Source organism: Cricetulus griseus, chromosome 7 (genome assembly GCF_003668045.3).
Source record: "Cricetulus griseus strain 17A/GY chromosome 7, alternate assembly CriGri-PICRH-1.0, whole genome shotgun sequence".
Lineage (NCBI taxonomy): Eukaryota > Metazoa > Chordata > Mammalia > Rodentia > Cricetidae > Cricetulus > Cricetulus griseus.
In genome coordinates this window covers 57,515,503-57,543,411 of record NC_048600.1, presented here as the reverse complement: position 1 = coordinate 57,543,411, position 27,909 = coordinate 57,515,503, and positions in this window count along the sequence as shown.

The window sequence follows — 27,909 nt, the reverse complement described above, 5'->3', positions numbered from 1 at the left end:
ATTCAATGGCCACAACTCTGGATGGTCTTGACTCTCCTGGTAGTTTCCTCACTAGTTCCTGGGTCAGTTGGCGGAATGGAAGAGTGGGGTGCTAGCAGATTCAGGGAGCAGGGAGCTCCTCCCTGCCTGGCTGTGTCTCCTCCAAGCCCGGAGGTGCAGGCCGCAGTGGGGGGGGTTGGGAGTGGTCGGGGTGAGTGATGTTTTGGGCGGGAGTTGGGAAAGAGCAGAGACTCACTCACCTAGTTCCTGGGTTGGTCAGTGGAATGGAAGAGTGAGGTGCTAGCAGATTCAGGGCGCAGGGAGCTCCTCCCTGCCTGGGTGTGTCTACCCTAAGCCCGCAGGCACAGGCAAGGGTGGCGGGGCGTCTGGGTGAGTGATGTTTTGAGCGGGAGTTGAGTAAGGGCAGAGACTCACCTAGTTCCTGGGTGGGTCTCAGAAAGGATTGAAGAGTGAGGTGCTAGCAGATTCAGGGAGCAGGGAGCTCCTCCCTGCCTGGGCGTGTCTACTCCAAGCCTGAAGGCGGCGGTGGGGGGGTTGGGGGTGGTCGGGGTGAGTGATGTTTTGGGTGGGAGTTGGGAAAGGGCAGAGACTCACTCACCTAGTTCCTGGGTCGGTCAGCGGAATGGAAGAGTGGCCAGGTGGGACATCTTAAATCCAAATAAAACCCAGCCCTCCTAGAGTTGGTGGTCTCCAGTTCTGGGTCCTTCCTCTGCTAATGGACTCCAACACTTCTGTTTAAATTAAATGTATTCATTAATTTTACATATAGACCACAGTTTCCCCTTCTTCCTTTCCTCCTGTTCCGTCCCCCCCACCTCCATGTCCCACCTCAACCCACTCCTCCTTATTTCAGGGCAGTCCTTCCATGGGAGTCAACAAAACATGGCACATCAAGTTGAGGCAGGACCAATCTTTTCTGACTGTATCAAGGCTAGGCAAGGCATCAGAGCATGGGGAATAGGGTCCCAAACCAGCTCAGGTTACAGCCATAGGTCCTGATCTCACTGTTAGGAGCCCATAAATATACTAAGAGACACAACTGTCACACCCATACAGAGGGCCAAGGTGGGTCCCATGCAGGCTCCCTAGCTGTTGGACTCCAACCTTTGAAATTCATTTTAATTTTGCTTTCCAGACCGCCTTCTCTGTTATCTAGTTCTATAACTCGTCTGAGAAAAAGAACTTGCCTGTTATCAGTTACAAACTGATTCTCCTCTGGTGAATTATTTCTCAAGTGCTGATTTACAAGGCTTGGTTAGGGAGTCTGTTAAATATGTATTAATCATCTTGTAGTTAGCCTACACAATGCTCCATGACACTAGAAAACATTTAATAACTTTATCTAGTAGAGTACATGCTTGATGAGGACAATGAACCCAACTAACTACTGAAGTGCTGTGGGTGGCTAATGTTCTCAACAAATTCAAATGGAAAATTTAAAATTTACTATTCAACTGCCCAACTACTGTTGTTAGCTTTATTGAATATTTGTCAATTAGCAAGTATTTTAATCTCTCTGTCTTCAATTTCTTTTCATGACAATCTCCTCTTCATTTTATTATCAGCTATTTCAAGCCAGAGTCCTTATAACCTTATTCTTCTATTTTAAATGATTTGATGTATCCTAATTATCTATGAAATAATTTGAAAACTTGTACTCTTTATTAAAGCTTTTATCAAACTTGGGGATATTATGCACAGGGCAGGCAAATCTGGTAATTTGCTGTATTTTGAATTTAGCCCACACTTTCAGTTGTTGGTCTGTTTATGTCTTAGTTAGGGTTTCTATTGCTGTGAAGAGACACCATGACTATGGTAACACTTATAAAGAAAACATTTAGTTGAGGGGACTCACAGTTTCAGAGGTTCAGTCCATTATGATCATGATGAGGCATGTGCTGGCATGCAGGCAGACATGTTTCTAGAGGAGTAGCTGGATGTTACAGGCAGGCAACAGGAAGTCAATTGAGACACTGGCTGGTAACCTGAGCATAAGAAACCTGAAAGCTTCCTCCAGTAAGGACAGACTCACTCCAACAAAGCAATACCTCCTGATAGTGCCATTTCCTGTGAGATTATGTGAGTCAATTGCAGTCAAATTGTCACACTTTCTCATATGCTTTTCCCACTTTCTCTGTATGTAGGTTAACATAAATGCTGTTTTGTTGGATTGGTTTTCTTTTTCTTCTGCACATTTCTCTTTATTTTTGATGTTTAAGGGAGTCTAATCACTCTTGTTCTGCTTCTAGAGATTGAAACAGACATAAGAAGCAAAAAGGAAGAATTAATAAAGAAGGAATAACAGCCACATATGATGTTACCCTGATGTCTAAATGCCTCAGATGTTTAGAACTAAAATCTTCATTTCTCCATCTTTTCCCCCACATTTATGTCACTCTTAAGAATGCTGTTCTACACACACATGCGCGCGCCACACACACACACACACACACACACACACACAGAGAGAGAAAGAGAGAGAGAGAGAGAGACAGACAGACAGACAGACAGACAGACAGAGATTCCTGAATTATACCTTCCCTTCATAAACTCACTAATGAAAATTACTTGGAGTAGTTCTATCTAGTAGAAATATTCAGTGAAGCACTTTTTTATGATTGAAAATATACTAGAGGCCACAATAATGCTTGAAAAAGGAAAATTAATTAACCCATTATATTTAATATATTATATCCCAACAGTACAAGACAAGCAACCATGACAAAATTATTAATGATGTTTTCATAATAAACCTGTTACATATATCATGCTTACAAAGCATCTCAAATGCTCCATTATTACATGTAGCCCATAGAAACACAAGATTAACATTTAATATTTTAAAGTTGAATTTGAATTAGTTAAATGTTAATAAGATATTTCAATGAAACATTGAGGAAGGTACTAGGAACCCTCATTGAATCTCTACTGATATTGAGATCTCTTGTAACTGTATTACAATTTTAAAACCAGGTTTGTCCATCATTTTTCCTTAAACCAGAAAATTGCCCTGTACATTTACCCAGATTTCTTTGACATCACCAGCTGATAACTTCTTCATTCTCCCACCAGGATCATGGCTAATAAGGTAGAGAAAGGTGTTATGGTGTTCATCCTAATATCATGTTCTCCTAGTCAGTCAAGCAGAAGTTACCTTATACTTATGAAATTGTCTCCCTTCTGTGCATGCCACACTCTGCCTTACGTTAGAAAACTCTAGTTTCATTAAGAAGCCACAAAATCCTGAGATATAGAGAAAAATACTAATTTCAGTATCTTCTGCATACACAGTGGCTACACAGAGAGGATAATGAACAAGTAGCATGCTAGCTTTGATAAGATCGAGCTGTTAGTTGAAAAATGCTCATTATTCACATTTCCAAGCTATTCAGCTATCACATGCCTGTGATGCAAAAGAAAATGACATAACCTTCGAAAAAGTTTGATAGATGGCTTTCTTGAGTGAGAAAAATTGTACTTTGATTTACAGGCATACAGGAAATTAGACAATAGGAAATAGTCTAGCTATCTAGTGATAGAAACCTTTTCTTCTCTAATTTGGTTCTAATTGGAATTAAGCCATTGATTATTTGTGTTTCATTTGATGTATATTTTTTCTGAGTTTAACACCTCCATACTTCAAAAAGAAGAGCAGAGATGTGAAGACCCTCCAGGCAAGCTAGCCTATGTGATTAGTCAGCTAATAATGAGTGACAATAAAAACCATTGTTTTTACTTCTAACTGCTGTGGGGCTGATATGCTAAGGGCTACAAATAGTTTGAAATCCTATTACCTCAACTGTGTAATTAGCTTTCTCTAGATCTAGCAAAGGTCCTGAAAGGAAAGAGAAAGAAAACATATGTACAATGAATAAATGTATGTATAGTGTTTTCATTTATATAATTCTTTCTAGTTAGTACTAGCAATCAAGGTCAGGCCCTGGCACAAGCTAGCTGGTATTCTACTGCTGATTCATACACCTATCCCCTTCTTACCATGAAACATAAGATGCAAACATCAAGTGTTTGACAGAAAAATACTGGTCATCTATGGTACTTAAATGTGAACCACTGCCACATCAATGCCCAACACAATGTTTTGTTCTGTTTCAGGTGTTTAATATTCGTTTATCAAAACAATAAAGCAGTATACTTTCCATCATCTTTAATGCCCACTTTTTCTTTCTTTCAGAGAATACATTTCACTTTATCCCTTGGCTCTCCTACTTTCATAAATGAATTAATGATTATCACCTTTACCTGGAGTGAGTTGAGAAATATGACAGGTATAGAAGCTGGAGAGTTTGCCTGGGGAGACACAGTCATCTGGTACAGCAAAATAGGTGCTTGCCAGGAGTTACAGCTCTGAGGCTCAGTGCCAGACTCTGCTATTCTGTAGCTGTTTAAACTGCAGCCTGTCACCTCCTTGCCCAGTTTTTAATTTACCTTTGTGGAAACTGCAGACTGTAGAGAAACTTCAAATCACCATCTAGAGCTAATGTTCTATGTCTAAGGGCTTCCAGGGAGAACCATGATAGATGATCCTTTGGTTATAAGGAGGGAAGCTACAAAACAAAGCATGAAAAATGAAATTCTCCCTGTAACTGTCCTTTAGAAAGCCTAAGAAAAGTGTGAGAGCTCACCCTAGAAAAGCCCAGTGTGTATGTGCATAAACAATGGCAATTTTGCTTAGAATTTTGGCATAAAAACATCATTACAAATAAAAGCGAGGGACGTTTCTAAGACTAACATTGAACACATTTTTGAAGAAGCCGATGTTTGATTTTTCTTTCTTTTCACCCTTCATCTGGCTCTTTCTCTACTCACTCATTCACAGGTGTTAGAGATCACTTTTCACTTTGGTGAAAAAATTTCCCTGGTAATTCTAAATTGCTAAGAAATATAACCTAGGCAGAAATCCAAGGTCTTGGTAATTATACATATTAATAGTAATGGCTAACACCTGTTGAACACTTCACTGATGCCCAGTGTGTATATAAATCTGTGCATTTGAATTGTACATTTTAATTCTCATACTTTTACTTCTTCATAGATATTTGCAAGGTAAAGTCTATCGATATTTCCACTTTAAAGCTGGTCAATCCAAAACACAGATAACCAAGTTACTTCCCAATAGTCCATACTTAGTAAGCAGCACAGTCATATAACCAAGCATTCTGAGTTTCCCTTTTGCTGGTGTTATCTGATTTGGTTTGAAAGAGAATGTCTTCCATTTATATTTGAACACTTAGTTAGTAGAGCTTCCTGGGGAAAGTGCAGCCTTGCTGGAGGACAGACATCAAAGGGGAGCCTACAGCCTACAGCCATGCCCACTTCTAGTATCACTCTCAGCTTTGTGGTTTTAGTTGCAGGTGTGATTTCTGAGCACCTTCCATCATGGCTGCTGCCTGCTTCTACGTCGGCACTGTTATTTTTCATTCTTCTTTTTTTTGAATCATAAATATTAACAGCTTTTCCTTCCATAAGTTGTCTTGGTCATGAAATCAATCTGTGAAAACACTGGCAACATATACTAAAAATATTTTAAAATTCCTATTCTTGAATTCAATAGGGAGAGGGTATGATGGGTTGAGTGAGAACAGACCTTAATAGGGTCATGCATTTTAATATTTGGTCTCCAGTTGTTGGAATTGTTTGGGAAAGGCTAAGTAGCATGGCCTTGTTGAAAGGGATGTGTCACTGGGGAGGGAGAGGCAGATTTTGAGGTCTTAAAATCCCATACATCCCTATTTAGTTCCTCTTTGCCTCACGCTTGTGGGTCAAGATGTAAACTTTCAGCTTCTGCTTCAGCACCAGGCCGGCCTGCTGCCATGCTCCCTACAATGATGTTTGTGGAAAATAACCCTCTGGAACTATAAGTGCCCAATAAATGCTTTCTTTTTTAAGTTGCCTTGGTCATGGTGTCTTATCACAGCAATAGAAAAGTAACTAAGACAGAATGTATAAGCATCTACATTAGACATAATGACACAGCAAAATCATTATGGATAAGTAGTTTAGCCAACAAAAGATCTAGAAATGATATTATTTTTTTTAATATGGCCAATTGATTTTTGATTAAGGCACATATATAAACAGGGAAGAGAATGTTCTTCTCATAGAGAGTGTTGGAATAGGTACATATATTTAGTAGGAGATGGGTCATAAAGTAAAAGTGAAAATTTGCACTTTATGGTTTTTCAGGAGGCAAGAGATTAGGAGCTTGAGGTAGGCCATGATTTCTCAAAGAAAGTGCAAACAAAACTAATATTATGAGAGAAGAGTATACAATTAGGCTTTATGAGGATTTGAAACTTCTGCTCATCAAAAGACTTTAATAAAGTTTAAAATTAAATTATAGTATAGGCAGAAATATTAGAAAAAATATGTCTAACAAAGTATTGGCATCTACAATATATAAAGAACTACAAACCAATGATAAAAAGATAAAACTTCCTCACTGCAGCAAACACTGAATGATCAGTGTCTACATGGAATAGTGTCAAGAATAGTATGGCAAACTGGAAGAGTATGATGATGTACTAGTACATACAGCTGGCTGAATAGCTGAAACTAAAAACTAAAAGACCTTCTACTTCCACCAGCTGCTGGATGAAGGCGATAGGATGGCATACAAGACAGTCATCAATCTCAATATCAGGGGAGGGCATTTAAGGTAGACTCTCCTCTGTTTCTAGATTGTTACTTGGTGTCATCTTTGTATATCTCCAGACCTTTCCCTAGTGCCTGATTTCTCTGTAAACCTAAAATGTCTCCCTCTATTAAGGTATCTCCTTTCCCACAACTAATCACTGAACTGAACTGGAATCCAGTTGCAGAGGAAGATGAGTGATGAGCAAAGGGTTCCAGACCAGGCTGGTGAAACCCACAGAAACAGCTGACCTGAACAACGGGGAGCTCTTGGTCCCCAGATTGATAGTTGGGATACCAGCATGGGACTGATCCAGACCCCAGGAACATGGGTTTCAGTGAGGAGACCTCAGAAATCTATGGGACCTCCTGTAGTAGTTCAGTACTTATCCCTAGGATAGGTGTAGACTTTGGGAGTCCATTCCACATAGAGGGATATTCCCTCAGCCAAGACACATGGGGGTGGGCCTAGACCCTATCCCAAAGGATTTGATAGACTCTGATGACACCCTATGGAAGGCCTCACCCTCCCTGGGGAGCAAAAAGGATATGTGATAGGTAGGGTTTTATTTGGGGGTGGGGTTAGGGGAGGAGGGGAGGGAGAGGGAACTGGGATTGACATGTAAAACAATCTTGTTTCTAATTCAAATAAAAAGAACAAAACCCCGAAAACTAAAAGACCAAGTGCCAGTAAGAATATGAAGCAATGGGTATATTTTTATAAATTTTATTTAAATTAGAAACAATCAAAATCTGTCAAGTCATTTGAAGCACTAAGCCAAACTCCTGGAATCCATATTCAGAGAGGGAGGAGTGACAAACAAAGGGGTCAAGACCAGCTGGGAAAACTCACAGAAACAGCTGACCTGAGCAAGTGGGAACTCATGGACAACAGTCTGGCAGCTGGCAACCAACATAGGACCAAACCAGGCCCCTCAACATGGATGTCAGCTAGGCGCACTGGGCAGTCTATGGGGCTTCTGGCAGTGGAACCAGGATGTATCCCTAGTGCACAAATGAACTTTGGGAGCCCATTTCCCATGGAGGGATACTCTCTCAGCAATGAGTATTTTTATATGATGTATTGAGACTGAGAAATGATTTAACTGCTTATAATGCCATTTTGCAGTTTCCAATAAATAGAAAAAACCCAATATAATAGAAATTCCATATATATTCTGCATCCAAGAGAAATAAATGCACATGGACATTACTTTTATAAGAATGGCATAGCAAATTCATTGTTATATTAGCCCCAAATAAAAAGCAATCCAAATGCCCATCAACAATGTTGTACTTTGAAGTTGTGGGACATATGTTAAATGGAACACTGATCAGCAATAGAAAAATGATTCATAGAACAATATGGACACATTTCAAAATTATTGTGTTGAACAAGAGAACTAGACATTTTATATCCAATACAAAATAATTTATATTTAAGTAAAAATATTGAAAACTAATCTATGGCAACAGAAATAGGAACAAATATCTCTTGTCTTAGCCAAAAAAGAAAGAAAGAAAGAAGGAAAGAAAGAAAGAAGAATGCTAGAATGATACAAAAAGTAACTTCTTAATGTGATTCCTTTTGGGTGTTAACTTGGGTAAATAAGTTGATTCATTTTTCTCTTTTCACTTATGGCTTTATATAGTTCAGCCAGGCATTGTCTTAAAAGAAAATTTAAAATAAGAAGATAGTTAAAAACTGTGGTGGTGACTTATTTTAACATGTTTCAAAGCATTATATTGTTGCCCATACATATAATTATTATTTGGCAATTAAAAAAATAAAATTAAGAATTTTATGTGTCTCAAGTCATGAATATTTGATATCTGAATTGCCTATAATATACTATAAGAGGGCAAGAAGAAGAGTTACCATGTCTGTCCTTTGATTCCACAAAATTCATAGGGAAATGTGTATTTATGTATACATATGAACACATGTGTGCTCATACACTCATTCACAGAAAAATATACATACAGTAAGCCTGGAGTTGTGGTTACTTGGGAGAGATAAGAGGATTACTGCCAGTATGAGACCATCCTCTTCTACATAGAAAGTTTTGGGATAGCTAGGCCTTCACATTGATAGTCTGTTTCCAAACAAAACAACAACAACAAAAAGAAGCCAGTACAGAAGACCAGAATAACCCAACCTAGAGATAACTCATAATTGACTGAGCAAATATTTTCTCTCCCTTTTTTTCTTTTGCTTTGAGACAGGGAGTCAGTAGGTCATTATGTTGCTTAGACTAGCCTTGAACTTTCAGTTCTCTCTCAGCTTCCCAAGTGCTGGGATTACATTGATGGGTTTTCGAATGTTGAACTAACCCTGCATCCCAGGGATGAAGCCTCTTGATCATGGTGGATGATTTTTATGATATGTTCTTGGATTTGGTTTGCCAGAATTCTATTGAGTATTTTTGCATCAATGTTCATGAGGAATATTGGTCTGTAGTTCTCTTTCTTAGTTGTGTCATTTTGTGGCTTGGGAACCAAGGTAATTGTAGCCTCATAAAAAGAGTTTGGCAATGAACCTTCTGCTTCTATTGTGTGGAACAATTTGAGGAGTATTGGTATTAGCTCTTCTTTGAATTTCTGGTGGAATTCTACACTGAAGCCATCTGGCCCCAGGCTCTTTTTGGTTGGGAGACTTCTATTTCCTTAGAGGTTATAGGTCTGTTTAAGTTGCTTATCTGTTCTTGATTCAGTTTTGGTAAGTGATATCTGTCTAGAAAAATGTCCATTTCCATTAAATTTTTAAATTTTGTGGAGTACAGGTTTGCACAGTATAACATGAAGATTCTTTGGATTTCCTCAGTGTCTGTTGTTATGCCCCCCTTTCATTTCTGAATTTGTTAATTTGCATGGTCTCTCTCTGCCTTTTGGTTAGTTTGGATAGTGGTTTGTCTGTCTTGTTGATTTTCTCTTTGTTACATTGATTCTTTGAATTGTTTTCTTTGTTTCGACTTTATCGATTTCTGCCCTCAGTTTGATTATTTCCTGGCATCTGCTCCTCCGGTGTGAATTTGCTTCCATTTGTTCTAGAGCTTTCAGTTGTGATGTCAACTTTCTGGTGTGACTATTCTCTAGATTCTTCATGTGAGCACTTAGAGCTATGAACTTTCCTTTTAGTACTGCTGTCAAAGTGTCCCATAAGTTTAGGTATGTTGTATCTTCATTTTCATTGAATTCTAGGAAGTCTTTATTTCTTTATTTCTTCATTGACTCAGGAATGGTTCAATTGTGTGTTGTTCAGTTTCCATGAGTTGGTAGGTTGTCTTCAATTTGTGTTGTTTTTAAATTATAATTTTAAAGCATGGTGGTCTGATAATACACAGCAAGTTATTCCAATTTTTTTGTGCCTGTTGAAGTTTGCTGTGTCGCCGAGTTTATGATCAATTTTAGATAGGGTTCCATGTGATGCTGAAAAGAAGGTATATTCTTTTTTATTTGGCTAGAATGTTCTATAGATGTCTGTTATGATAAATCTTTCTGCCAAAAGCCGCCCAAGCCCTACTGCCACGTGGGCAGTCTCTGCCAGCCGCCGCCAGAGTTCTGCCTGCTGCTTAGGGCCCAAATTAATACACAGAAACTTGTATTAGGTACAAATGCTCCTTGGCCAATGACTAGGATTTCTCATCTACTAGCTCAGTGTTAATTATCTTAAATATATATATTTTATAAGACTTATCAGACGCCTTCCATTGGTGTCCTCCCTTGCTGGTAGATCACATCACGCTGCTGGAGGAAGAGCGGAGGGAAAAAGGGGCCATTTCCTACTTCTCCTTTCTTAAAGATGAGTCTCCTTGCTATGTCACTTCCTGCCAATATCACCACTTCTTACTACATTTCCCAGAAATCTTCCTTGACTCCTAGTCCTGTCTAACTTGCTGCCTCATTGGCCAAACAGTACTTTATTTATCATCCAGTAAGACAAACACATACACAGAAGCACTTCCTCATCAGATGCCTGTTAATCCCAATTGAGTCATAACTTCTGTTAGTTCTTATGACTCTTTGTTAAGTTTCTGTCTGGTGGTGCTGTCTAGTGGTGAGAATGGGGTGTTGAAGTCTCCCACTATAACTGTCTGAGGTCTTATTTGTGATTTGAGTTTTAATAATGTGTCTTTTACGAATGTTGGTGTCTTTGTATTTGGAGCATAGATCTTTAGAATTTAAACTTCTTCCTGATTGAATTTTCCTGTGATGATTATGAAATGACCTTCTTCATCTCTTTTGATTGATTTTAGTTTGAAGTCTAATTTTTTAGATACTAGGATAGCTACCCCAGCTTGTTTCTTGGGTCTATTTGATTGGAATATCTTATCCCAACCCTTTACTCTGAGGTAATGTTTGTCTTTGAATTCAAGGTGTATTTCTTGTATGCAGCAGAAGGATGGATTCTGTCTTCATATTCAGTCTGTTAGCCTGTGTCTTTTTATAGGCGAGTTAAGACCATTAATACTGAGAGAAATTAAGTTCCATTGAGTGCTTATTCTTGTTTGTTTTTTTATTTGTTGTTGGCAGTGGTATTATGTGGATTTACCTGCTTTTCCTTTTGGGATTTGGTAAAGTGGAATTATCTATTGCCTATGTTTTTGTGAGTGTAGTTAACTTCCTTAGGTTGAAGTTTTCCTTCCAGTACTCTCTGTAGGGCTGGATTAGTGGTTACATATTGTTTACATCTGGTTTTGTGTTGGAATATCTTGTTTTCTCCATTTATAGTGATTAAAGCTTTGCTGGGTATAGTAGTCTGGGCTGGCCTTCGGGTTCTCTTAGAGTTGGTAGAATATCTATCCAGGTCCTTCTGGATTTCAGAGTTTCGATGGAGAAATCTGTTGTAATTCTGATAGATTTTCCTTTATATGCTACTTGGCCTTTTTCATTTGCTGTTCTTAATATTCTTTCTTTATTCTGTGTTTGGTGTTTTAATTATTATGTGACAAGGGGACTCTCTTTTGTGGTCCACTCTATTTGGCGTTCTGTAGGCTTATTGTACTTTCATTGGCATGTCTTTCTTTAGGTTGGGAAAGTTTTCTTCTATGATTTTGGTGAATATGTTTTCTGCACCTTTGAGGTTTTTTTTCCTTCCTCTATTACTATTATCCTTAGGTTTGGTCTTTTCATGGTGTTCCATATTTCCTGTATATTTTGTGTTAAAAATTTGTTAAGATTTTCTTTGCTTGATGAATTCATTTCCTCTAGTTTATCTTCAGCATGTGAGATTCTTTCTTCCATCTCTTGTATTCTGTTGGTTTTGCTTGCATCTGTGGTTCCCCATTGTTTGCTCAGCTTTTCGATTTCCAGCATTCCCTCAGTTTGTGTTTTCTTTATTGTCTCCATTTTAGTTTTCAGGTCTTGAACTGTTTCCTTCAGCTGTTTAATTGTATTTCCTTGACTTTCCTTGATTTCTTGCATCTTTTGTTTTTCTTTTCTTTCATTTCTCTGAAGGATTTTCTCATTTCCTCTCATAGGGTCTCTATCATCTGCATGAAGTTGTTTTTAAGGTTGCTTTCTTCTGCTTCATCTGTGTTGGGATGTTCATGTCTTGCTGGTGTAGAGGCCCTAGGCTCTGGTGGCATCATATTGGTTTTTCTGTTGTTGGATGTGTTCTTATATTGTCATCTTCCCATCTCTTCTTCCAGTGGGTGCAGGTGATGTCTCTTCCTTTTCTGGTGTGTATGGGTCCAAAGTTCTCTTCCAGTGGGTGCAAGAGGGTCTGATAATCTGATGGTTCTCAAGGTGGGTGCAGGAGGGTCTGAAGCACTTGCTTTCCAGTTGGCTGGAAGCAGGACTAGCACAGAGAGGTCAGCAGACTCTGGGTTGCTTGATCCTCAGGGCCCGAGTTGATCAGCCTGCAGATCCCAGGACAGGAGTTCCCAGAATGGGCAGGCTGAAGTTGGGCCCAAGATAGAGGCCAAAGCAGCTCATCTCTGCCCTGAGTAGGGGCAGGAGTAGCCCAGCATTCTCAGCAGATTCAGGGTTGCTTGGTCCTCAGGGGCCGAGTTGATCAGGCAGCAGACCCCAGGATGGGAGTTCCCAGCCTATTTTCCTTTTCAAATCTTTAAGTTGAAAGCGATTTCTAAGCTCTGTGGGAGGACCAAGGATAAGACTGAAGTGTAATCTGTGTGAGAGGGAGAAAACTTGCCTTATCCAGGGCTCTCAAAGAGGACTGATTAGGTCTCTTGTATTGTTTAAGGGGAAAATGGAGAGCAGATAAGTGTTTGATGCAGAACTTGAGCAATGTCACTTTGAGATTAAAATTGCTTCTGTGGGTTTATTGTGGCTCTTGAGGTCCAGTTCAAAACAACTCACTGATAGAAGCCTGAGTGAAGGAGTTTCCTCTCCCCTGTGTGCTGAAGAGATGCCAACCAGCCTGGAGCTTCCTTGTTTTATGAAGTAAGTAAATATACCCTCTGTACTGGTATAGGGATCAAGAATAAGGACCAAGGGAAATGCTGCTTTCTAAACACAAGGAGTCTGAGAAGGACATCACTTATAAATATTTCAGTTCCAGATCATATAATCACTCAGTTCTGAGCTTTAAAGGTAATGCCTTACCTACCACATGGGATGTTTAGACTTTGTATGGCAATGATGCATTTCATTCCTGTTTGCTTATTTGTTTTGTCCCATCTTATGATTGTTAAAAGTCTGTGTTTATCTTGATTTATTAATTGATATGTAGGGTTTGCAAAAAATGTTATTCCCAAACATTGCCTACAAAGTTTCCTGGAAGCCTGAAGACTTGAAATAATTTTATACAATTACCATAGCAACTTATATGAATGTACAGGCACTATGAATATAAATCCATGACAAAAAATGTTAGAGAGGAACATTTTTTTTAAAAAAAACCACTTATCTAGTTAGAATTAGACAAAAAGTGAATTGGGTTTTAGAATAATGATGGAAAATGTGTGGAAAACAAATCATATTTTCCTCTAAATATGAGAAACTCTAAGGAAAATTCAATGAAGTATGACAGGTGTAGAAAAAAATCCAGAGAAAAATATCATTAGTACAGCAAATATATGACAATGTGGCAGAAACAGTGTGCATGCCAGGAGCAGGGTGTAAGCATACTTAATAAGTTCAGCTTGCAAATTACTTAGAGGCCTTGTGAAGATCATCAGTAAATGGATTGTAAAATTGTTTTCCTCCCCAACTCAACTCAAGTTTGAGGCCTGTAAAGGTAGGGAATTACAGATTATTATCCTGAAAGGATTTGTAGAGGTCATTTGTGATACTTTACAACCTTTGCAGCAGGTGAAAATGGTGGTAACACACAGTGCTCTATACTGGCTGTTTAGACTGCATAGCTCTTATTTGTGACTCATATGGTACTATATACTATTACTGTCCATGGTAATTCACCATTTCTCTTCATTATTTTATCCCTCTATTTATTTATCTCTGTGTGAGGAGGTACTCATTTGTCAAAGTGCATGGATGGGTGCTTTCCAACTTAGTTTTCAAGGCAGATGTTTTTCTCTTGCTGTTCCCACAGCTCATTGATTCTCCTAGGATGGATGGACAAAGCTCCAGGGATGTGTCTGTTTCTCAGCACAGGGATTACTGAAGCCTGCTGGGGACTGACGCTTAGTTCCTCATGCTTGTGTGGCATGTACTTTACCAAATGAGCCATCTCTCCAGCCTGGTCATTTTCTTTATAACCTTGGGTGAATGGTCTGATGTCAATTCTACTCCATCCTCTTAGGATGTTTGCATGACCTAGCACAGCATCCCATGACCAGAGTTTTGAGATCAAGCTCAAATAAAGGCTATAGTCAAATGCAGGATCTTTGCTGAAGCACATTTCTGGAACTATTTTTCCCTGGATTTTCTCAAGTGGGACGAGATAAGACAAGAGAAGCAGCAAGTTATGTTGGCACAAGACTGAACCTTGATAGAATAAAAGCAGAAAAGTGACTGACAATCTCAATGAGGCTCTGCCAGTGCCTGGAGGTTCTAACAGTCCCTTGGTCAATCTAACCTCTTGTTTGCTGAGAAATCCACCTCAAACATTTCCCATTCCCTTTAAGTTTCCAATGCTTCTTTCCCTAATCATTGCATTCCAGTGACCCAGATTTTTATTTCACTGTGAAAACATAAGCAACAGAACTTCCCACTGTTCAGCTGACCAACCTTCCACCTTTCATGGTGATGTATTTTTCCTTCCCTTAATTAAAGTAGCTGTCTGCTCATGCTCTTAGGTTACAGGCCTTACCACCAAGTTTACACCTGAGTTCAGCCCTTTATCACCATCAATGTCAGGCTTATTGTGTTATTCCCCGTGATCTTTGTTGACTGAAAAACAAACAAAGAAAGAGAAACATTCCTTAACTCCCACACCTTCTTCCAAATTCTTCCTGATTTTTTTTCTGTTTCCTTCAAATTATTTTCTCTGTTCCTTGTTTCCTCCTCTTGTTATTCTATTTCTTCTTTAGCCCTCATCTGTCAGAACTATAACCCTATTACCTTGCTGTAACAACACTTGTCATGCTCCCATTTTATCCAGTGTTCCAGCTACCTTTGTCCCTGACCATCTTCCCTGTCTGTCTGACACTTTTTTTTTTTTAAAGTTCACCTTTTCTTTATTGGAGTTTTCTAGATGACTGTTCTCAGCCTTGATTCACCCAAGAAATTTAAAACATATCTATTTTTGTTTCTGACCCTTCTAAATTCTGCACAGCGCTCAGGCACTAGCAATTTTCAAAAGCCCAGTACAGATAGTGAAGCAAAAACCAGAGGCCCTGAACCTGACCAATGACTCATTATGTGCAAATAAAGATATATGGATTAAAATAAAATCCTTCCTGAACCTAGAATACCCGTCTGACATTTTGACTTCAGATGACTTTCAGGACATCTACCTCACAATCATCCTTTACTTCTCATCTGTGTCGCCAGGCTTTCTTCTTCTCAAAGAGGGCTTGATCTTAGATTTCCCTCTTATTTATATTCTGTGCCCATGGCTTGAAACATTGTATTTCCACTCATGAATAATTGCTATTTTTTACCATCATCTTGTATTTCTTCCCTGAGGTGGTCTATTATGTTTTTTTTCCTGTGTGTATGTGCGTGAATCTCAAATATATGCATACATGAATATTTGTCTCTGCTTAGGTCACAAAAACATCAAATAGGACTTCCCTCTTTTTCTTCACCACACATCTTGTATATCATTAAATCTCCCCACTCAAAAATCTGTCTACATCTCTCCAGATTTGAACTTTTATCTCAGTTCAAAACACCTTCATTCTTCCCTTATTTTCTAACTACCATCCTCTATGTTGTTATCTGCTCTCTGCACACAACACTGTGTGGTAGATGAGCTCTTCTGTCATGTAATTTGAAGTCATCACAATTCATTGTCTAAGACATCAATGGTTTTGCTTCCGTTTTGCAATAAAATCAAAATTAATTACCTTGACTACAGGGTACCTGTAAGGTTTCTTTCCCTTTTGAATCTCTTTTCCTAGTGTGCCACTCATGTATGCTCCAGTCCAAATACCTGTCTACCTGATGGTCCTTTTAGGAAATTCTTTTTCCATTATATCAATTCAGCTCACCTGTCTTGAAAACAAACAAACAAACAAACAAACAAGAATATAATTTTGTTCATATGTGGATTAAGGCTTGCCCAGATGATACATAAGCATGGAGACAAAGTGGAAACATTATGAAACAGAGATGCAGTTCAGTGACATTGACAGAGATAACATCATTTGACTTGTGTAGTTAACTACAGCTGAGCCTAGAGGGATTAAAGAGGGACTGAGGGAAACATTGGGAAGTTAAGAATGAGCATTTGGTTGAGAATATCCTCTGTTATATGGGACATTTACCAAGATGAAAAAGGAAGGAGTAAAATTAATTTAAGGAAGGGAGTGGGGGAATTGAATCCTTTCAAATAGCTGTGATAGAAGGGCAATGGTAGGCCTTTGAACATCAGAGTAGATTTCTACCTTCAGCTTGTTTTGTAGTTGGAATGATCCCAGACTTCCCCCAATCACTCCAAGGAAGGCTTGCATTTTTCATCCTTTCATGTAAAAATATACTACTGCGGGTCATTTCTAAGGCTTTCCCAGATCTTTTGTTCTCCAATTTCATCTACAATACTTATCTTCACGTTCTAGTAATTACAAGTTCTGCTTCTCACCAGAAGTCCTTGTAACTAAAGTCACAGCTCAGTGTTCCTTTCCTTGTCCCCCACTTTAAAACATCATTTTACATTTTCATGTTTTGTCTAGGAAACACCCTCAATGACAGTTTTGTACACATGTTTCCTACCTTTTCAAGAACTATGAGTTCTTGTAAAAACTATTGGAACTAGAATTCTCTGGCTATAATGGGTCTTACCACTGGAGAGGCATATTATAAATGTTTATGCCTCCCTTTATATATATTAATTATATGTAGATTGGTGAATCACATGCATCTCTCACTGTGGATCCTTTTCTAGTTAAGGATATTTACTGGTAGGCAAATTAATCAATATGATTTTGCACTGTAGAAATAGTACATGGGGAAGTATTTATAAAGAAGGAGAGAAAAGGTAAACAAAATAAGAAAGATTAATGCATCCACCGTTAGGAGTAAAGTGCTGCTGTATGAAAAAGACCCAGTGCTGTTGTTGCTAATAATGCTTCCATTAATCAAAACCTCCAAACAACTGCATAACGAGGCAAAGTAGCTAATGTGCATTAGCATATTGCTGCCCTTTCTTCTCTGCTGGCACCCATGAGTGTCAAGCTCTGAGTCAGTTTTAATACCATTCTTTGCCTTCCAAAATATTATACCCAAGAGAAAGAAACAAAATGTACAATTTACAAAGGGCTTTCTTTAACCCATTGGTACTATTGAACTAGACCCAAGAAAAAATGACTTCCCTTCATTAGCACTATGAATAAGCTCGCATACTCTAGACTCTTTTTAAGGATATATAAGGCATAAAGTTATAGATAACCTCACAGAAAAGAACTCAGCTTCCTTATATCACAATCAAAGTTAGTCAGAATGCTAATATATATCCGTGACAGAGTGTAATTTGGAGGAGACAGAGACCACTGTCTACAGCATCTACAACTCTATTCACTAACTTCCAAGTGTAAACTGGCTCAAATTGTACAACTTGGGCTATACAAGCTGTGCAGCATTGTGTTTTTGCTTTTTTTGTATGACACAGAATTTGTGTCAAGTTGGTCTGGAAAAATATTCACTTAATTTGAGTTAAGCTTCAAACTAACAGTTGCCTGACAGTGATGGGGATTGTTCATTTTATTTCAAACAATTTGTGAAGTTGTGTTCTTAAATGGTTTAGCTGGTCATCATCTGATACCTAACTGTTAATTTTTTTTTTTTTTACTTACTTGGAAGTGTGTGTAGCTTTGAGAAAAATACTACTTAGTTATTTCTAAATTTTAAACCCAGAATTAACTTGCACTTGTTCAAAGCACAGGTTTCTGGAATTTTCTCTGGTCTTAATTATTATGAAGAGTTTACTAGGTCTAGAATAAGAGTTACTATTTTGGGGGGCTTTGGTGGCACATGCCTTTAATCCCAGAACTCTGGAGGCAGAGGCAGGCGGATCTCTGTGAGTTTGAGGCCAGCCTGGTCTCCAGAGCAAGTGCCAGGATAGGCTCCAAAGCTACACAGAGAAGCCCTGTCTCAAAAAACCAAAAAAAGTTGCTATTTTAAAGATTTATTTTTATTATGTTTAATTATATGAATCCCTTTGCATGTGCCTGTGTGTGTGCATGCGTGTGTGCGTGTGTGTGTGAGTGAGTTCGGGTGCTTACAGAAGTCAAAGGTGTCCTAATCCCTGGAACTGGTGATGTGGGCAGTTTTGTGCTGCCAGGACACAAGTGCTGGGGAATAAACTTGGATTCTCTGTAATGCAATAATCTCTTAATTTCTGAGCTATCTTTCTCGTCCTAACAGCTGCCTTTTGAAAGTCTCTATCTGACTTTCTTGACAATAGAAAAATCTTAGAGCAGGTTTTTTATTTGTTTTTATTTTTCACATCTACTTCCTTTTTTTCCAATATGCTGCTCCAATGAAACACCAAGCTCCTTTTCCCAGACCTTCTATCAGTTACTGGTGTCATCTGCTGCCTGGTTTTCAGGACAGGGACACTATCACAACCTCCTTTCCTATGTTCCACTGTCCACCTATAGTACATGCAGATTTTGGCTTCCAAGTAATTCTTGTATTGTCATCTAAATGTCCTCTGGTATCACTCTGGTCTTTTCCACCCATGTACATTTTTTTCTATGTCTTTCTCTTTAAAATGTTTAACTTCACTAATGCTTCTCACATTGCAGAACTAGAATGATTTTTCTAACATGCTAACTTGATCCTGTACTTACCTGCTTAAAATACTTGAGGTCTGCTTAAAACCCTCCCTGGGTAAGGGAAGGTATACACACCATGAAATAAATCTAGATAGCAAGCCAACACCAGATAAGAATTTCTGTAGCTAGTTTATCTCCATTCTCTGTTGAGTGTGGCCTCAGCTGAGAGGAGTTGGGGCTTGGGAGTACCCAATGAATAAAGTCCACTGTCTTAAGGGAGACAAGCCATATGCCTGGGTGCTGATAGTCTTTAATATATGACATCAAGCAGTAACTTCCATAATACCTTATTATCTTTTTGTAAGGTGGATGAGTCAAAAAGCAAACATGCTCAGAGGGTAGAATGCAAGCACATAGCATGTTCATTGTCTAGAGACCCAAATCAAAATGCACAATCGTGGACCCAGGGAGACAACATCTGATGGGAGTAGTAGTCTTGGATGATGACATTTCACACGTGCATGTACTTGGGAGATTCTGCTGTATTTATCTTGTTGAAACATGATCTAACATAGTATTTTTACAGCCCCGTTGTGTTTGGATACCTGTAAACATTTCTAAAACATTTCTAAATCCATCTGTCCATCTTAACTCATGCTGACTATGGATCGCTTTAGGCTATATTGGGCTGGCCTGTGGCAGTCGCTCAAGAACTATGTGTTGAAAGAATATGTGCCGTGTTTCCCCAGCAATCAATAGATGTTTATTTGGGAAATTCATGGGGCTAGGCAGAGGGTCTTGAAGATGGCTCCATGAGTGCAATTTGGTCTGTTATGAACAGAACAACTCTTCAGGGTCTATTATTTTAGCATCACACAGCTCCTTAAAGTCTATTTTACTCCCCTCTTCCTACTGAGATCAACATTCTTTCCTCAAAGCACAGAAGCTAAATTGGTCCTACAAGAACTTGCCAAGTGAAGAGCATTCAAAAATTGCTGCCAGCAGCTCCCTAGGGACTAAAAAGAAGAAATTATGTGGGTTTTCCTCCCTCAGACAGGGTAGCAGGGCACCTAGAGCTTTTCAGTCTTCCTGTAAACATTGCTATGGTAACTGACAGGTAATTAGCTGTTTATCACACACTCTGAAGCATACTCAGAGTTTCAGGCTAGAGTCCTCTTGCTATAATGGCCTGTTAGAATAAAGATAGAAAATCAATTTTCAGACTGTTTTTAAAATTACAGTTTTCAGGGAGTCTTCCTACTGTGAATCTTCAGGGAAAACAAAATATTTATGAAGTAGACAAGCATTACTAAATTGATTATAGTTCCTACTCTGCTTTCATTTCTCTATGAAGGATAAAGGTTTGGTTGAAGGATTTCTTTTCACATTGGAACTGAGCAGCTGGAAGAAGAGGCTGAAGCAGAAGGACAGAATCGCAGTAGTAGCACTAAGAGTGAAGAAATAGAAAAACAGTTACTTTTTAGATAGAAGTTATCAGAACAATTTTTTTTTGCCCTATCTGTCGCATGTCATAAGAGGAATAGACTAGGTATGTACTAAAAGGTAAATGGCTTATTTTGGTCCAAATCTGCATTAGGCTATGAGATGATGAATAATGCCACCATGAACTAGAGCTACAAAGTTTCTCAGCATATTTGTATATAATACCCCTCTACTCATATATTATATCCTATTTATATGTAATCAAAAGAGGCAGCAAGAGGGAACTCAAATTCAAAATAAAATCTGCAAAAGAGAATAAGACCCTAATTAGCATTTTTTCAGGAGGCATGAGCTCTTCCTTTGTAATTATGCCATTTAAATTACTTGATGCAACTTTATTTTGAAAAAAGAACTTTGAAAAAATTGCTCATGTGTTTGTTTTTTTACTGCTTAAAGGAACGTGGCCACAGGTGTATCTATTGCATATAGATAGACACATGGCAAATCTAATACTTATGCAATGATAATAGGCATCATATATCAATTTTAGAAACAATCTAATGTCTCTCTCAGCAAGGAGCTTGTAGTCCTTGATTACAGCTCCCTGGGAAGCCAAGTCTGGTATCATATATTAGCAGCAACTTAGGTAAAGCAAAGTTATCAAACAGAAGCAAGGAAACTGTATGTTCTTGAAAAAGCCATGCTTGGAAAACTCAATGGATCATGTGTCATTCGACATCCTGGGCTATTACAGTTTATCCTGAGGTGTGTTTGACAGAAAGTAGGGATGAGATATGGCTTTAGCCTTCTAAGGGTGACAATTTGGAACTATTGTGATGGTTGAAAGAAGAAACAGAGGCCCAAATCTCCCTTTCATTGCCTAGATCACCAATCTTAGCCCTTGCCTCTGATGATATGAGTTGCACATTTGGGCCTTCTACACTCAAACACCAATGAGATAGAGAATAATGGCCACTCTCTGAAACTTCAGTGGTTCACAATTTAATAAAAAGAAACACACAAACACATATGTGCACACACACATATGTAGATATTAGAGTTTGACTTAATTAGATCTTGATATGACTGTCCCTGGGAAGAACAGATGTGCACAGCCCAGTGCTGATTCTTTTGGCCTTTTCTATGGTATAAATTGTATGCTGGGCTTGGGACAAACAGGATGAGGAAATTATATTTGATACCTGGAGTCTTTAAGGAATTTGTATACCTCCAGTTCTCCAAGTTACAGGAAATCCCATTTAATTATATTGTCATTCCCTTGGGCAAATTTCACTACATTTTAACTTTATAACCAAAACAAGCATCACTTTTTATCTTTCCCATAATTCTCACTTTAAAATGAGAGTTATTAATGTCATTCTTCCAAATGAACAATCTCAGAAATTCAGTGTATCTGATTGGATCCCATGTCTTGTTAATCTCAAATCTTGGGCCCATGATTCCAACTCAGCAACTTTATTTCACAGAGAAACATAGTTTTATGTTCACTTAATATATGTATGCATATATACACACAATGTAGTATACACATATATGTTTGTTATGTAATATATGTATGTATGTATTTATATACAGATACACACATGCACATATATAAAGCCATTGGGCTGACAATGCTTCCTCCAGGAGCTATAGATTACCCAACAAAATTGTAGTGCCAGGCATGGAAAAGTTCTTTAAATTGTTCACAAGGGGAGTCCAAAAGAGTCCCAGTGGCTATTGTCTTCAGTTGCTTCCTAAAAACTGGAGGTCAGACTCTATCACTGAAGATACCTCCACCATGAAGCTAGACTCTCAGAAAGCCAAGGAATAGGGCAGGGCTAGCACCTCTTTCATCTCTGCCATGCTGTTTAACAGGTAAAATACTCATGTGGTCAGAAAAAAGATAGAGATACACAGAAAAGACAGATTTAGGGGGAAAATCGCCCTCTAAATGGTTTACAGTGTGTTTAAAAATATATGTAGGCTTGGGAGAGAAAAGAAAAAAAAAACGATAGAGAAAGTCCTTTAAAATGAAAGACTTAATGTGTTGTTAGGTATTTCATCCTTTGAAATAACTTTATGAGCTGGTTATAGTCATCCTTCCTTTTGACAGGCCAGAAAGCAGAATCCCTGAGAACACTGGTTGGGGCAGAGCTATACTCCTTCTAGGCATTCTTTCTCCACAGCCAACACAGGGAACTCCTGGAAACAGGCTGTTTATGGGAACAGACAAATCAAGCAAAACAGAGTTGTCCCAGTCATTGAAGTTTAGAGACCTATGATATGGAAATGGAGAAGACACTGGCACAGGGTAAGACCTAGACAAAGACCCTGGATAATTGAGCAGAAATTACTCCTGGTCCAAAAGAGGCAAAAGAAAGATTTTTTTCCCATGGCAGTGTCCTTTCTAAACTTAATATATCATACTAAATTAATCACAAGTCCTAACATAAATGAGTGGTTTTGTAACCTCATATTTTCAGCCACAAAAATCATATTTCATGCTTTATTTCACTCAAAGTATCGCATTACAAATTCCAAGGTAAGTGCTTCTAATGGGCATGCTTTTACCTCATAATTAGCAACCATATGTAACAATTTATGTTGTAGGTAATCCCAAGCAGCAAGGGCAATGGCTATTTAGTTTTATAGTATTTGGAAAATAACAGAAACAAGCACGAAAATAGGTGAAGGAAAGTAACTGGGGTATTTTATAATAGCCCATTACCCATCAAAAAATAGAAATAAAAGTGATTAGTCCTACTCAGTATACAATAGCTACAACAATTCAAATCAAGCCTGAAGAACAAATAGCCATCTATGATGTATGCTAAACTTTTTAGCCAGAGTAATGAGTTGAGCACATCTGAGAAGAGCCTTGGGTAATATTAGTAAAACTAATCATTTGGAATAGCTGCAAAGCAAACCCCATTCTTAAACTCACATGCCCATCCATCCATCCATTCATGCATCCATCCATGCATCCACCCATGCATCCATGCATGCATGCATGCATGCATGCATCCATCCATCCATCCATCCATCCATCCATCCATCCATCTTCACCTTTCCTATCTTATCCAGTTCTCCACTGACCCAGTGAATATTTTCTGAGCACCCAGATTTGTTATGTAGAACTATCGATAAGGGAACACATTGGGCTTGGGCAGGAGAATTGGAAAGAATGATTGGCATTTTCATGTGAATGAAGAGAATATTTAAGACAGGGTTTCTGCTTTGTAGATTTATAGTGATTATCTTTTGTGGAGATAGCAGTACTTTCCACAATAATGCCCTAATTTTCTCCCATTCAGGTAGTTTTAATATACTGAGTATGGTCTTTGAGTGAGAATGGTCCCCATAGGGTCATGTATTTGAATGCTTGGTCCCTGGTAAACTGTTTGGAAAAAATTAGGAGGTGTAGCCCTATAGAAGTAGGTGTGGCCTTGTTGAAGGAGATGTGTCCCTACACTAAGGGTGTATGCTGAGATTTCAAAAGTCCATGCCAGGCACAGTGCCCCACTCTCTACCTGCTGCCTGCAGATGATGATATAAAGCTCTCAGCTACTGCTCCAGCACCATGCCTGTCAGCTTTCTGCCATGGTGATTACAAATTAACCCTCTAAAACTGTTTGCAACCTCCAATTAAGTGTTTTCTGTTATAAAATTGTCTTGGTCATGGTGTCTCTTCACCACAATGGAACAGTAACTAAAGTAGTGGGGGACTCTCTCTCTCTCTCTCTCTCTCTCTCTCTCTCTCTCTCTCTCTCTCTCTCTCTCTCTCTCCGTCCCTCCCTCTCCACCTCTTTTCTCTTCTCTCTCTCTCTCTCTCTCTCCTCTCTCTTCTCTCTCTCTCTCTCTCTCTCTCTGTGTGTGTGTGTGTGTGTGTGTGTGTGTGTGTGTGTGTGTGTGTGTGTGTGTGGTGTGTTCCATAGACTTACTGTTCTGTGACTACAGTGACAAGCAGATGGCCTTGGAGATTGGGGAAATGAGGAAAGCAAGAAATGCTCACAAACAAGTATCAGTTTTAGTTCTTAGGTGTTGTTTTCTTAGGAACATTTGGAACACAAAATGAGAAATTTTTGAAATGTTACCTGAAACATCAGCAAGTTACCATGACCCAAACAGCAGTGTACCTTATTTGAGGTCATGCAACAGGCTGACAGAGAGCCAAGGTGCAAGCCCAGGTGCTCTGAATTCAGCTCAGTGTTCCTTGAGCTACATCCTGATAGCAGAAGCTGGATAATGTTCTGAAAGACCACTTCTTTTTGCAAACTGACAGAAGATTCCCCTTTCCTTTAATGTGCACATGCAGGAGAGAGACCCAAGTGAGGTTGAGATTCCATAACTTTAGTGACTAGCAAATCACTTTCCCCTGTCCTGTGGTATGGATACACTGTCTAGAAAAAGAAACTCCATATAGGGCTGTTGCTCACATTAAAAAGGGCTCTATCCACTGGGCGTTGGTGGCACATGCCTTTAATCCCAGCACTCGGGAGGCAGAGGCAGGCAGATCTCTGTGAGTTCGAGGCCAGCCTGGTCTCCAGAGTGAGTGCCAGGATAGGCTCCAAACCTACACAGAGAAACCTTGTCTCGAAAAAACAAAAAAAGGGGGGGCTCTATCCAAAAGAGTTGTACAATTTCACATTTATTATTTTTAACATTAATGTCAAAGTCATTAGCATCACTCATACTACCATTTATGTGTTTATTTCCACAGAATATGGCAAACAATTCAAACAGTATATATATCCTTAGTCAACATAATGCATGTAAATTCAGTTTTGTGCCCATGTCCCTACCTTCCACCCCCGCAAAGTTGTACAGAGGAGACACATAAAGAAGAGGAACAGACACAAAGAAAAAAATACATTAACTAATACTTGCAATTTTACCCATTCTTCCCCAAATGTCTTTGCTACTTGGCAGACATATGGATTTATTTCAATAATTAGATTCTGTGCTGCAGGTAAAATGTTTGGTAAAGGTCATTTGGTGTGGATGGAAGAGAGAGATGCTTTCATTAGACCCTGATTCCATGTCAGATACAGAAACTTTCATACACACCGTTCACTTTATCTTCCAACAGTCTGACATGCCAACGTGCAGCCTGCACAGCACAGGGCTGCAATCAAGAAACAAACATGCTTTTTTTACCATCATCTTTCACGTGTCCTTGGGCCTGTTTTTCAAAGCATGCCAAATCTCTTATAATTCATGCATTTTCCGGATGTATACTATTCTGGTCTTTCTGACAGGGATGCTTCTGAGGATGACTCCGGTTCACCTTTGGTTTGCATCTGGTGGGGATGTCCATTAGGAAGCTCCTCGGCTGCTTTTCCATGCTGGAGCACATTACCAGCAGAATTCTCAGTTGATCACATTACCTTAATCTTTTTGGTTTTTGATAGAACTAGGGATCACAGGGAGAAATCTTTAACTCTTTTGGGCAGCAAGCCATAAGTCAAGAGGCTTTGGGACCACCCATGGCCATGTTTGCTACCATAGGGTGTCATAAAGTGTTGGAATATATACTTTAAAATGTAAGTGTTTGGGTTGTGCCAAAGTGGAGATGGGAGAGAGAGGACTCAGGTTTCTGTGACTGAGAAACCCTAGGGCATGATACTATCGAAACCTTCACTTCCTCTGAGCTCCTCTTATGTAAGCCTGTGACTTTCTCTATCCATCTACTTCCAATCAAATAAGTCAAAGCAAAACACCTACAGGATGGGACCCAGAACCCAGGATCTACTTTTTTTTCTGGTATCTAGTCTAATGCTATTTTTCATATAGCACAATGAACAGAGAAATTGAGTGTTTGAGAAATGACCCAGATGTAGGAGCAGGGGCAGACATATTGGGCTGGCTAAGGAAAAAGGAGGAACCCAGAGTAGAATTTATGTTTCAGGTAGGAAAGAGCAAACTGCAAAGGCAATTAAGAAATGAATCCAAGTGTATACCTTTCTTAATTTTTGACAGTAGTTATTCCCAAAGACTATACTCAACTACCACCCACTATTAACTGCAAGGCAGTGATCCTTGTCAAGAAATTTACAGCTTCATTACTTAAGCACAGCAACTAAAAGGGGCATTCTTTCACCTTTTTTTTCTATCTTTATCACTGTTTTTTTATAAACAGGACTTCTGACCTGCTTAGAATATGTTAATTTACAGAATGTAGTCATTTCTCTTATCAGCCCCTCCAGGCAGTTGGCAAGAAGTATTTTCAGCTGCAGACCTTGTAATCAGCCACTCAGACCTGCTGGCTGCCTGTGCCCTGACAGATAGAGCTAATTAGCACTCAGAAGCTTTTGTGTATTATCTCTGACTCCAGAACATTCCCATAAATGAGGGGCAGGTCTGTCTCAGTCCCTAAGGACAAGAAGAAAACCTGAGAGATTTGGAGGTTAAATAACTTTCTCAAAGTTTCTGTATCTATCTCAGTTTTACTTTTTCTTTGACGATCAGCTCCTTGCCCTGTTTTCTGAGCAGACTTAGGACATTAGATCGTGTGTGTGTGTGTGTGTGTGTGTGTGTGTGTGTGTGTGTGTGTGTGTGTGTGTGTGTTTGCTTGTTTTCCTTTTATAACTTTTTTGCTATAGATGGTTGCACCATTTTCTGAGCATATATATCCTCACCACATATTGTGCAAAACTAGTGGCATAGACTATATCCATTGGTCCATCCATCCATCCATCCATTCATCCATCTATCCATCCATCCATCCATCCCATTTAGTGAAAGTCTGTTATATGTTAATCAGATTGGAGTTCTCAGAAATAAGCAAAAAAGAACTTAGTTATTCACTAATGTGAAGCAATAAATGATAAGTAAGAAACTTTTGAAATACTATGGTTCATGAAGTGGGTTTTGGAATAACATAAAATTACAGTGCATAATGAGGTCAGGATGAAGCATCTGTAATTGAAAGGGCACCTTTGAGGAAGTGACATGTAAGCCAGGTTGAGAAATAGACACAGGGATGACCCTCTTCAGGAAGAAAGAAACACTTAATATTAAGCACAACAGCCTTTGTGTTGAAACTAAGTCTGTATATCTGAGAAACAGAGAGGTCAGTGTGGCAGGGATATAATAAAAAGTATGGTGGGGAGCATTCAGGAAGAAGTTCACTCCTTTGAAATGTCTAGTTTCTATAATGGAACCTTTTGTACCCTTATGAGATAAAATCTTATTTAGTTTTCATATGATAATTGTTGGCACTAAGTCTGGGGTAGACTATGGGACAGGAGGAACAATAGGAAACAGGGGCTCCACTCTTCTTCCGGTATGCCCTAAGCACCTGACTCGGTATTTGATGATTTCACAATAGCAATCTCCTGGACTGCAGTGTCATTAGAACTTATGTTTTGTAGATAGAGTATTGGTTGTGAATGTGCCTAATATATCATATGAAGTGACTAATTGAGATATGAATTTACCTTCAAATAACTTGGTGGCTTTGTCCTTAAACATTTCATTCTTATAGCATGCTGTGTATTAAGCTCTT